The sequence below is a fragment of the Herpailurus yagouaroundi genome, unplaced genomic scaffold, assembly GCF_014898765.1.
Source record: "Herpailurus yagouaroundi ecotype Mexico unplaced genomic scaffold, PumYag 159, whole genome shotgun sequence".
Classification (NCBI taxonomy): Eukaryota; Metazoa; Chordata; class Mammalia; order Carnivora; family Felidae; genus Herpailurus; species Herpailurus yagouaroundi.
In genome coordinates this window covers 30,553,908-30,567,752 of record NW_024412400.1, presented here as the reverse complement: position 1 = coordinate 30,567,752, position 13,845 = coordinate 30,553,908, and the positions used below count along the sequence as shown (strand labels likewise).

The 13,845-nt window shown below is 42.1% G+C and overlaps 1 pseudogene; it reads left to right on the top strand.

The window, feature by feature from the left end:
* Positions 1-5,326: 5,326 nt before the first annotated feature.
* On the top strand, positions 5,327-6,279 carry LOC121033700 (60S ribosomal protein L7a-like; annotated as a pseudogene).
* Positions 6,280-13,845: the final 7,566 nt, after the last annotated feature.

The following is a 13,845-nucleotide window of genomic DNA, read 5'->3' as shown; positions in this document are numbered from 1 at the left end:
GAGCAGTTTGGCAGAATCTACACAAATATAAAGTGAGCATCATATCTAACCCAGCTAGGGCATCCGCCATCTAGGCATCGTCCGAAAAGCTGTACTGCTACATGTCCTCAAAAACACATTTTCCACAGATATTAACTGCATCATTGTGAGTAATGGAAAGACAATAACAACTAGCTGGATTGTCCATTAAGAGGGAACAGTTAAGAAAATTATTGCACAGCCATTCTTTGGAACGCTTTGCAGCAGTTAAAGAATGAGGCTGAGCTCCAAGCACTAATATGGAAAGATCCCAGACATACTTCCAAGTGAAAAATAAATGGCAAAACAGCACGTATAGTATGATCTCATTTATGTTTAAAAATACATATAACAAAATGTGTTTCTATTTAAACATGCATATATCTGTATAAACACAGCCAAAGGTCAGAAGGACACAAACCAAGCTACTCTGTGGGGTGGGGGATGCAGGTGGAGGAGGGACTTGGGCAGGACTTGTGCCTCCTATCTACACTATTTGAATGTCTGAATAATTTACAGTAGGAATGTATTCTATTAGAATGTCATATATTATGTAATTATATTAATACATAAATTAAGAGGTTATAAAACACTATGAAACAACTTTCAAATGCCTAAGCAAAAGATATATAGAGATTGACTGATCTGTCAGCTATCCACCTATCATCTATTTATCTAGAAAGGGAGAAAGCAAATATGACAAAATGTAATGCACTGAATCTAGGTGAAGTGATATGGGTATTCATTGCACTCTTCTTTCAACTTTTCCATGATTTGAAACTTTTTTCATAATATAAAGTTGGAAATAAAAACATCAAATACACGTCCTTGGACCCCCACACACTTTTTCTGTGCAAGCAGATTTTTTTCAGAGGTGGGGGCAAAGCCTGTGCCTTGCACAGCTGCTAAAAAGCAAAACAGCATTGGCGATCCTTCCCACTGACTTCTTAGAGCAAGAGTGCCTCACTCCTGAAGACAGTGTCCTGAGTAACCTTCAGAGGCCTCCATGTGCATGAACTGGGATTGACTGCAGGCCTCTGCCCAGTCCCTCTGCAGGCACAGTCACAGCCAGGACTTGCTGGGGAGCAGGGACCTAGCTGGCTCTCTAGAGGCCTGCAGAGCTCATGGCCAAGGGCACCTTTAATATCAAATACATACCCCCACACACACCAGTGCATATTTATGAAGCCCCATGAAAGGGGAAGTGGCCATTGGTAAGAAGGGGACCTGGGGGCTCCTTCTTGCCCACACCAGGGGGCTCTGAAAAGATTCCATTCATTTGAGCTGCTATACTCAAGACCTCCCATTCAGTCCTCATCCTGGTGTTTATTTTTGACCTAACAGTGTGAGGAGAATGGGGAAAAAAGGAATTGCAAAAAAAGGAACTGGAATTTTAATGAGAACCATCTGGAGAGTTTGCCAAGGGTATAATGTTTGGTACAAGAAAGTGATTCCTCAGCTTAAATGAGGAAAAAGAGACACGGAGCAAATTGTTATGTTGCGCTTACCCCCAAACCAATGCTGAACAGAACCACCTAGAACACTGGAACATGCACATCACACAGGAACGAGGCTGCGACAGGGCTGCGGAGGGACGGAGTGCGCAGTGAGAAGGAATGTTTCTCCTCCGCCAAGGAGACTTTGAGGGATGGGTTGTGGTGGGCCTTGGGCCAGCGCCTGGAATCTGGGTAACCATGGAAACGGGCCCGCGGGTGACAACAAATACGGGATGGAATTTCAGAGTTCGCAGCCAAGCCATAGAGGAATGGGAAAGTTCGGGAAAGTTTTTTTGTTTTGTTTTGTTTTTTTGTTTTCTTTTGTTTTTAACCCGGGATTGAGGAAGACACAGGAGGGGACCACAGTGTTCCAAATAAATGGCTCCCTGCGCAGTCCCCCAACTGAGTCACAGGGAGCCAGATTCTCTGGGAGGCTCTATTTCCACTTTATTCTTTCCATTTGTTTATAACCCACCGCATTCCACCAAAGATTCCGTGGGGTGAAAGCCGCTCCTGAGGGGTCTCGGTGCACAGTCAGATCCCTGACTTCACTCCAGCATAATCCCATACCTTGCGGATAGCCACCTTCTGTGGGGATTGATTTGGGTGCATCCTCTCCATGCATCCTCAAAACAGCCCTGCAGCCAGGATGGCCAGATCCCCACCTGACAGATGGGGAAATGAAATTCTGAGAGCCAAGATCTCCCAGAAACAGAGGGGCTTTCTGCCCCAGCCCAAGCCCATCTTCCTTGCACCATGCCATTGTACCTGTGATCTTTATTCTGGAAACAAATGAATAATTGTGGTATTCCGCATTTATGAAGAAGACTAGGAAAGCCTCCTACATCTATTGGTGTGCAAATGCCACTCAACCATGTAGCTGCAGAAGCAGGCCTTGATTGAATGGGAAAAGATTTCTATGATGGAAGGAAGAAATTTTTACAATTACTGGACTGAAAAATTAAAGAACCATGGACTCTAGAATTTTCTTCTCTGAGGTGTTTGAAAATACAATGGCTGGCATCATGCCTTGGGCAGATCAGGGCCTGGGACTAAAGGAACCATAGACATCCACTCCAGGCTCCATGCTTTGCAGATGGGGAAACCAAGGCAGAATCAGGCACTGGGCCCCACATCCAGTACAAGGTTCTTTTCTTGACAGCATGTCCCGGGAGCCCCCAAACAAGCCCATAGTAGACCCTCGGAGTCCACAGGTAGGTTTTGGCGAAACGGTATGAATCAGCAGGATTAAAACAGGAGGTAATAACAATTGTTGCAGAACAGAGGATTATTAAATCTGGGATCAGACTCGGGGGTACAGGGATGAGTAGGCTGGGGAATATGCCTAACGGATTGACATCCTGAGAAACCGAGATCCATACAGTGCAAAATCCACTTCAGTTTTGCTGTTATGACCATCATCAGTTAAGAAGGAGCCTCTGCTCATCTCTTTTGCATTGTTGGTGGGAATGCAAGCTGGTGCAGCCACTCTGGAAAACAGTATGGAGGTTCCTCAAAAAACTAAAAATAGAACTACCCCACGACCCAGCAATTGCACTACTAGGCATTTATCCACGGGATGCAGGTGTGCTGTTTCAAAGGGACACATGCACCCCCATATTTATAGCAGCACTATCAACAATAGCCAAAGTATGGAAAGAGCCCAAATGTCCATCGATGGATGAATGGATAAAGAAGATGTGGTATATATCTACAATGGAGTATTACTTGGCAATCAAAAAGAATGAAATCTCGCCATTTGCAACCATGTGGATGGAACTGGAGGGTATTATGCTAAGTGATATTAGTCAGTGAGAGAAAGACAAAAATCATATGACTTCACTCATATGAGGACTTTAAGAGACAAAACAGATGAACATAAGGGAAGGGAAACAAAAATAATATAAAAACAGGGAGCGGGACAAAACAGAAGAGACTCATAAATATGGAGAACAAATGGAGGGTTACAGGAGGGGTTGTGGAAGGGGGGATGGGCTAAATGGGTAAGGGGCACTAAGGAATCTCCTCCTGAAACCAGTGTTGCACTATATACTAACTAATTTGGATATAAATTAAAAAAAATAAAAAATAAAATAAAGAAATTCTAATTCAGATCGAGAAAAAAAACAAAACAAAACAAAAAAGCAGCCTTTGCTCTGAAAAGAGAAAGAGACTCAACAGTTAAGAATTTAGGAAAGAAGATAGTTTTAAATCAGCAAAGTTACATAACTTTATAACAGTTTCAAGAAATCATCTTGAAACTTCATTAGCAAAAAATGCCTCTGAATAAGCCAACAGGAAATAAAGAAGTGCAAAGAATTTCTGGAAATAGAAGAGTGGTTTTGTTTGTTTGTTTTTAAAGTGAAAAAAAAAAAAGACATTTTAAGGAAAAAGGAAGCCCTGACCCACATAAAGATAGGGTTTCAGTCACACTAATTTGAGAGCAAGAAGAGAAAAGAGGAGAAAGTGGAAGCCTCAGCAGTGGAGTGAGTGCCCAGGCCCTTGAGGGCTTTGTGTGGGTTGCTGAAAACACCTACAGTCCCAGAAAAATGGGCTCACGACACAGAGCCAGTTTGACACTAAAAAAGAAATTTCATTCACTGAAAGATAACAAATCTGCATGAGGCTGTCCACAGCCCTGTTCAAGTTTACAGAGTAACTTAAAAATTGCTTCAGTGCTTAACGATCTGGGAATACCTGCTATTTTATCCTGAAGTCACTGATTTTCCCGAAAGCTCTGCTTTGTCACTTTTTACCCTGAAAACCTCTATTTCTCTTTTTCAGTCATTAAAAATGGGAGAGAAAGTGTCATTTTTTTCTCAGCAAATGTTTTTGACAACTTACTCTATGCCAAGCCCTGAATACGGCACTGCTATCGTATCAGATTATTACTGCCTCTTGGACTTACTACCATTTCTAAGTTTTTAATATTAAAATGCAGAGTCCACTGTGAATCTATAAGCCTCCTATAAAACGTTGAGAGTTTTCCATCTTCAAATACTATAAGCACTATGCAAGCTTAAAGAGGCCACTGCTCATTCCTAATGAGAATCTTCTGTTTATGATTCATGGATTAAATCCCTATAAATGGCTTTATATACATGCCCAAAATATGCGGATCCACACGATGTCTGAGAGTATTCATGTAAGTATGTATCTCCTCGTGAGAAAGTGTGTGTGGGAGGGAAGGAGTAAAACTGTTTTCATTTTATTTAAAAAAATTTTTTTTAACTTTTATTCATTTTTTAAGAGATAGACATAGAGCGTGAGCAGGGGAGGGGCAAAGAGAGAGGGAGACAGAGAATCTGAAGCAGGCTCCAGACTCTGAGCTGTCAGCACAGAGCCGGATGCAGGCCTCAAACCCAGGAACTGCGAGATCATGACCTAAGCCAAAGTCGGACGCTTAACCAACTGAACCACCCAGGCACCCATATTTTTAAAAATTTTTTAGAAATTTTATTTTTTATCTGTTTTTACTCATTTATTTTGAGAGAGAGAGAGAGAGAAAGAGAGAGAGAGAGAGAGAGAATGCATGCAGGAGGGACAGAGAGAAAGGGAGATAGAGAATCCGGAGCAGGCTCCGTACTGTCAGCGTAGAGCCCAATGTGGGCTTGATCCCAGGAACAGCAAGGCCATAACCTGAGCCAAAACCAAGAGTCGGACGCTTAACCAACTGAGCCACCCAGGTGCCTCCAAACCGTTTTCATTTTAAAATCGTTTTCATTTTAAAAAGCTAGAGGGACAAGCAAAAACTATTCATATACATCATATACTTCTTTAAAAGAAGTGAGTATAGCTCTCTCCTCCAGCCACCAAAGATGCCAAAAAGAAAAAAAGCTAAGGGGAAGAAGGTGGCCCTGGCCCCTGCTGTGGTGAAGAAGCAGGAGGCCAAGAAGCTGTCAATCCCATTTGAGAAAAAGCCCAAGAATTTTGGCATCGGACAGGATATCCAGCCCAAAAGGGACCTCACCCACTAGGTCAAATGGCCCCATTACGTTGGGCTGTAGCGGCGAAAGGCTGTTCTCTATAAATGTGTAAAAGTGCCTCCCACGATTAACCAGTCCACCCAGGCCTTGGATCACGAAACAGCTACTCAACTGCTGAAGCTGGCCCACAGACAGCAAGACAAAGCAAGAGAAGAAGCAGAGATCATTGGCCCAGGCTGAGAAGAAAGCTGCCAGCAAAGGGGAGGTCCCCATTAAGAGGCCACCTGTCCTTCAAGCTGGGGTTAATACTGTCACCACCTTAGTGGAAAACAAGAAGGCTCAGCTGGTAGTGATTGCATGTGCTGCGGATCCCACTGAGCTGGGGTTGTCTTCCTGGCTGCCCTATGTCATAAGATGGGGTTCCCTCCTGCATCATCAGGAGGAAGGCCAGGCTGGGGCATCTGGTCCACAGGAAGACCTGCACCACTCTCACCTTCACACAAGTTAACTTGGAAGACAAAGGAGCTAAGCTGGTAGAAGCCATCAGGACCCATGACAATGACAGATATGATGAGATCCATTGTCACTGGGGAGGCAATGCCCTGAGTCCAAAGTTGGTGGCTTGCATTGCCAAGTTGGAAAAGATAAAGGCCAAACAACTGGCTTCCAAACTAGGGTAAGTGGATGCTGTTGAGTTTTCTGTACATTAAAGTAATTACAAGTTCTCTTTCAAAAAAAAAAAAAAGTGAATGTATAGGGCATAATGATGGGAGAAGCCAATGCATTTCCAAATTGTTATTCCTTTAGCCCTTGAAAACATTAGTCTTCAATGAGAAACCATGGGCTGGTGTTTTCAGTAATAATTACACTCTTCTTTTTTTTTTTTTTTAATTTCAGTGATTTTTAAAGACCTCTTTAAACCTTTTTAAAAATCACTTTTGGGGCGCCTGGGTGGCGCAGTCGGTTAAGCATCCGACTTCGGCCAGGTCACGATCTCGTGGTCTGTGAGTTCGAGCCCTGCGTCGGGCTCTGGGCTGATGGCTCAGAGCCTGGAGCCTGTTTCCGATTCTGTGTCTTCCTCTCTCTCTGCCCCTCCCCTGTTCATGCTCTGTCTCTCTCTGTCCCAAAAATAAATAAACGTTGAAAAAAAAATTATAAAAATCACTTTTAACCTTTTGTTAAAAAAAACCTTTTATCCTTTTATAAAAATCTTTATTAAAAAACCTTTATTGGGGCACCTGGGTGGTTCAGTCCGTTGAATGTCCAAATTCAGCTCAGGTCATGACCTCATGACTTGTGAGTTCGAGCCCTGTGTCAAGATCTGTGCTGACAGCTCAGAGACGGGCGTCTCCTTTGGATGCTGTCTCCATCTCCCTCTGCCCCTCCCCCACTCATATTCTGTCTCTCTCAAATATAAATAAACATTTAAAAAAAGTTAAAAAACAACTTTCATTACTCAGGTGCTCAGTACTTCAGTGATTATTACACTGAGAGAAAGGGCCCCCGCTGTGGGCATGGTGATCTCCACACCATTACATCACACAGTGCTAGCCTGAGTTGAAAGGCCTTAGACAAGATCATCTCAGCCCAGGTGCCCAAATGTTTGCCATGAGAAAATGTTATCCAGGCAAGGCGTCCCTCTCTGACCAACTCCAGACTGTGCCCACTGGATGAGCAGAAGCCTCTGTACTGGATATGCTCTGAGTGAGGTGCACCCTGCAAACCCCTTCCTGCCCCCTCCCTGCCCTGTCCCTATGGTTTGCTTCTAGCCTTCATGGGAAGAAGCAACCAGAAATATTGGAAATATTACTCAAATGCTCTATAATATGTGAACTGATGAGTATCACTTCTGTTTTTGTCAAAATGCCCAGGTGAAGCTGGGCTTTTCAACAATAATTCTAATGAAAACTACAAGCCAAAAAACGTTGGGCTCCAATTTGTATTATGCTGTCAAATAGAGAAGCCCAACAAGCAAATCTGTATCCAGGTAATATCCTGTATCCAACAAGGAAACCTGCAATATCATTGTATCATTTGGAATGCTTTCAGTTGCAAGTAAAATGAAACTCAACTAACAGAAGTTTAAGCAGCAAGGGAATTTATTATTTCATATAACCAATCCAGATCCACGGCTGATTAATTCCACAACTAAATAAAATCACCCAGAACCCAGGTTCTTATCTATCTTTAAGGTTCTTGTGTCCTCCTCAGCTGTCAGCCTGCTCCCTTCATGATCACGATATAGTGGCCACAACTCTGGGCAACACATCCTCACATCAGAAGCAGAAAACTGATTATCTTCTTAGTTGTGAACATGGAGCAGAGGTGAATACCTCTTACCACACACACACACACACACACACACACACACACACACACACACACTGGATGGATATAGCCATGTGGGCTGCTAGAAGCCATCTTGTAACTATGTGGTGAGTACATAGCTGAGAATGACCTGAATATTCAGAAGAGAGAAGAACCAAGCCAAGAAACAGGTAAAATTGGAGATGAATGTCATTCTGAAGCCACATATGCCCTTGGCCTTTTTAGTTACATGAGCCAATAAATTCCCTGTTTGAGAGGACAATTCAGGGTGAATTTTCTGTAACTCACAACACAGAGACCTCATTCATACACCTTGTGCAATTTTTCCAAAGCTAGACTAATCCTCTAATTTTGTTTTTCTTTTTAAAAATATTACTAGTTGAGACATTCTACAATATATCTGGCCAGCATTCTTTAAAGCTGACAAGATCATAGTCACAGATTGGAGGATTTTAAGGAGACATGCTTAAATGCATGTAGTGGCCTGGATTGGATACTGGGAACAGACAAAAGGATATTGGTGAAAAAATTAGGGAAATCCAAATAAAATCTGTAGCTTAGTGCATAGTATTACACCTACGTTAATTTCTTAGTTTTGACAAATGTGCTGTGGCTATGTAATGAGTTAACATTAGAGAAAACTGGTTAAAAGTTACATGGGAACTCTCTGTACTATCTTTCACAACTTCTCTGTGAATCTAAAATTATTCCAAAATTAGAACTTTAAATAAATATATTACTGGTCGCTAATACTCCAAAATCTAGTCTAGTAAACACTGAACTCATCTGACTCTTCCAAGTCACAGATGAGAAGGTTAAGTCCCAAAGATTTTGGGACTTGCTCATGGAACCTGGAGATTCATGTCAGAGCTGAGCCTGGGACCCAGGCTGCATCACCTGGACACAGAAACACCCTGCAGCTCAGGGACCCCAGGACTTCACTCAAAGGAATTAGTTTCCATAGAAACAGCTCTTCTCTAAGCACACTAAATTCCCTTGCTGCTCTCCATATTAGCTCTGGACTATTACATTTCAAAGTCCATTTTTCACATTAATAAATTACAGAACTATAGCAGCCCAGGAATGAGCTATAACACCATGCAAAAGGAATTTGTACCAGAAATTTAAACTACCATATGGTCAAAGGATTAACATTAACCATAAATAGAAACCATCACATTCTGTGGTGCCTTCCAATGACATTCATATGAATTAAGGATTTTCTCAAAAGCAATACACTAAAAATGTTAACCCAAGCCACAACATTTCCAAAGAAAGATGTTGAAGGGGCTGTATCTCAAATAACTTAGGTGAGAGTGAACATGGCATTCTGGAAAAATCTATATAAGATGACTCAAAAAGTGGCTCTAGTGATGGAAGACATTGATGTTAAAGAAGCAGTTGTACAGATTGGGTAGAGTGTGCCTCTTAAAGTGTAAAGGAAAAAGTAGAATAAGCCACAGCCCTCCAAGAGTGATCTCTTCTACCATAGTGAATTCCTTCATGTAGAGTTTAATGACACAACCGCAGGATGAGACACTTTGAGTAAAAGGGAAATACCCCCAATCCACCTACTTTCCCCCAAACCTTAGCAATCTCATCCTCTAGGCTCCCCCTCCTGTAATGTTTTTCTGTCCTCTGCACCCCAGTACTCAGAGCTGAGTCCAGAGTTGGTGACCAATGTTAGCTCCCTTCTCTCCTTGTTTTCCCCACCCAATAATTATTCCTCTTCCATCTTGTGAGCACTGGACTGGCCCTTGGGCAGCGCCCAGGCATCCGCTGGAATGCTGATCCCAGAATGTCAGAACCCAAGGGATCCCTGAGAAACATGGACCGAAGTATGCTAATTAACACCCTTCCCTATAATTTCTGGTGACTATTGGAATTATCTGACAAAAGTTATGACAGTATTTCCCCTTCATTGGCACAGAGATGACTTAGGAAGCACATCATGATAGAGGAAAACCACAATTTCTGGTGTTGGCTACAGTGTCCCCCATTAGCTAATGGTTATATGACAGAAGGTAAAAAATGATCTTGACAGTCAGGAATAATGGGCCCCAAATTACAAAATGTAATTTAGAAAGAATGTAGGCAGTGCCCTACAGTTAGGTTCCAAAAAGTGCCTTGCAGAGGCCCAGGAGGCAGCATGTGATGCCAGCAAGAGCAGAGACCAGGCCCTGGGAGTGCCCGGTCCCAGCCGAGCCTCTGACCAGCTGGCCATGCTTGGACAAATTGCTAGCTTCAGGGGATGCAGCTTTCTCATCTGGAAAATAAGAAACTCAAACGAAATGATCTTTCACGTACTTCCCAGATTTGAAGCAATTCTCTGCCAATGGTAGAAAGATGACTCAGTGAATTGTGGCTCGTCCCCATGATAGAGTATCATGCAGCTGTTACAGGCCCCATGTTTCCCAAGAAAATCTGATAACATGAGAAAGTGCTTGTGACATGAAGGAAAAAATAAATATGGGTTGTGGTTTTTATTTTGCAAAAAGAAATAGAGATGCCTCCGCGGAAAAACAAAACGAAGGGAATAAAAAAGTACTAGAAGTGTTGGCCACAGGTGGGTTAGTTTTTGTCATTCAAAGCTCTGAAAACTGTATTCATCATCAGAAAGGTAGTAAATGCTTGATTAAAAAATACTCCAATAATACACGAGTATATACAAGAAAAATTAAAGTTTCTCCCTTTCTGTCTCCCACTGCCACTCCCTAGGTGTAACCTATATTAACATTGTGAAATAAGTCAGACTTCACTGTGTTTAAAGCTAAATTTGCTTGAAGCATCCTTTGTTTCAAGCAGTCCACAAAGAGAAAACTAGAAAACAGAGATGGTTTTTATTTTCTCCCTTATAAACCTTAGGAAGAGAACTTCCATGAAATATTAGAATAAAAGTAAGAATGAGGATGAGAATAGAAATAATAAAAAAAACCCAGGTACTAGCACATTTGTAAATGGTTTTAATAGAAGTCTAATAATCAGTTTTATAATGACTGTGATATTTGGAGTATTTTTATTTCTTAAAGTATTTGAAGCATTTAAGAAAGTCTGATATAATGGATTTGTTTTAGAATGGGATTTATAATAATGGGATTTCTAAACATGATAAATGTTTAGAAGATTAAATAATTTCCCATCAATGGGAAAATGACTAGGGAAATTTAATTTGTGAGTCAATGAGTTTTGATTTATAATTGTGTAAGTGTTGTGTGAACATGTAGAGAAATACAGTGCATTTAAAATTAATGGAATGTTAATCATTTGAGAAATTTGGAACATTGACAAATGAGCCATTAAACAAAGTACAGGAGTACTAATTCTTCTCCATCCTCAAAAGCCCTCAAACATTAAAGAGTTGTTTACGTACATGCTCAGAAGCCAGGCCATACTTTGTTGAGGACCCTGTTGGCTAAGCCTACAGCTCAGGACATAGGAAGGGAGAAGCATGGGAAGTCGGCCTCCATCAGGACCTGAGGACCCCCTGCCTCTGCCAGAGCAGTACCTAAATAGGAGACTCAGTCCCAGTTGGCCACAGATTCTCACCTGTGACCAGCAGGGTGACACCTTTTGTGGTGAGGGCCACAGCAGCAGCAGAACAGAAGTCTCAAGGGATCTCAGAGGCATCAACTGTGATGCCTGATTTCTGGCTTCTGGGATAGGTCTGAGTTCTACTCCCACCATGAGGCAGGATAACATACAAGTAAACACAAATTAACAACTTGGATGCTTACTTGTCCATTTATCCCAGAAGGGTAGACCCCAGGAAGAGAGAAAAATAAGTTCAGATTTGAGGCTTGAGGTCTATAGTTAGAATACTGCAAAAAGAGATATGACCTTAATTGTACCCCAAGCAGATGCAGTGGGACATATTGGTTACTTTCATATCTGTGATTCGGGTGGAGTCCTATTGCTCTGCTCCCAAGCATCTATGCATTTTTTTTCCCTCTAGGTAGCTATACCACACTTCCCTTCTGGGAGAACACCTCTCCTCATGCTCAGTACATTTGTTTCTAGTGCTGCTGATCCCTATTCATTGCTTTACCAGTGGGAATGTAATCAGGACCAGCCAGTCAGGGCATCACTTGTAAACTGCTGTGAGCCTAGAGTTCCAAGGACTACCCCACGGAGCTCTAGAATGAACCCAACACAAAGGAAGGCTGAGCCTGTGGTCTAGACAGGGAGAAAACAGACACCAAATGAAGACAGTCCTGGTGCTTTTCTTGGACTTTTCAGTTACATGAACCAACAAATTATCTTTTTGGTTTAAATCAATTTGATGTGAATTTGCAGTCATTTGTTACCAAAGGAGTCCTAACTCATACACATAGATCAGAGGGCTTAAAATAATCTAGAAACTTCATCAGGGAGAGGTGAGGAATTGGATATATAATTCTGAGACAAGAAGACTCAGACTACAAGATAACTCCCTTCAAATACCCCCTACATAAATGTTCCAGAAGATTAAATGTCCACTCAATAAGTAGATGAGCTTCCTAATTACTAAAGTTATCCAATAAAGGGACCAACTCCTTCAGATGGAGGTGAACCCTCCACTAAAGGAACAATCCAGTCAAGGATGGATGACAAGGATGTTAGCACTGAGATTCCTTCACTGGGTGGGAAGTGTGACTCTCAAATGACTGAGATAGTCAACAGAAATTGGCTCTAATAGTCAACAGAAACCAGGGAAAGTGAGTGAAGGTGCTGTAAACCTCTGCAAAGTTTTGACCAGTGAGAAGCTCTGGTGCTCTTTGAATTGGATTTGGTCTGTAGCCTGATGCTGCATAGTGACAGAATTAATGTGGAAGTCAGAGAAATCACTGGAAAGCACTGAAAACTGACCACTTCCCTCTCATAAACCACCAGTTGTTTAAATAGGAATTCTGTAGTTGGTTTGGAATGCTGAGTTTGCAAAGCCACTTCTGTTGATTTGGCCAAGATGAGAGTAAAACATGGAAGAGGCCAGCCCAGAAGTTTAGTGGGAACAAAGGATTCTAGACACACATGCATGTTTGTGTTACTGTGGAAATGACTAAAGTCAGCTCAGGTCCCACATCCCATTACCAGTCTGTGATCCCTGCACCAACACACACCTAGTCTTAGGTGCCCAGAGATTGAGATGGGCACAGACCATTAAAGTTTTCATTAGTATGGCAGGTTGGTTATTTTCATCACATAACCTACTTCTCTGACCTCTACCATACATTACACTTCAGCCATCTGGACTTTCATTTGATTCCTGAAACACACCTAGCTCATCCCATCTTAGAACCTTGGCTTTTTCTTATTCTTCTATATACCCAGAAAGCTCTACCTCTAGGTCTCTATATGGCTGACTTTTGGGGTTGTTCAAGTCTTAGCTCAAATGTTAAACCCTCTGTGAGTTCTTTCCTGACCACTAGTCCAAATTAGCAACTCTGTCCCCAAACACATGTCCTCACCCAGAGAGAACCCATCCTCTCTATCACATCATCTCTTTCATTGTCTTCCTGGAACTCATTACTATTGGAAATTGTCTTCTTATTTATTTGCAGCTTTCCTTTCCATTAAAGAATAAGCTCTGTGAGAGCAGGGACCTTGCCTGTTTTGTTCATTGACACATCCTCAGCTTCTAGAACAATTCCTAGCATGCGGTTCACATGTCATGAATGTTTCTGGAATAAATAAAAAATAGTTGAGTAAACCTACTTATTGTCACCTTGATCTTGGAGAGATTTTCTTCTATATAATATAATGTTTTCTGGAAGACAGAGTAAGTGAATGACTGGGGTAGACAGAGACTCTTGTTGAAAGGACTTGTCCCTGGTATGGCAACTTGCCCTTGAATTGGCTTACTATAGTGTGGTGACCAGAAGGGAATACAGGACTTTATCCAGAGCCCAGCCTCTTCCGTGAGCACGTCTAATATACTCGAAAGAGTGAGCTAACCTTATTTTTTAAAAAACGAGCTACTAGTGGGGCACCTGGGTGGTTCAGTCGGTTAAGCATCTGACTTCAGCTCAGGTCATGATCTCGCAGTTTGTGAGTTCAAGCCCCACGATGGGCTCCGTGCTGACAGCTCAGGGCCTGGAGGC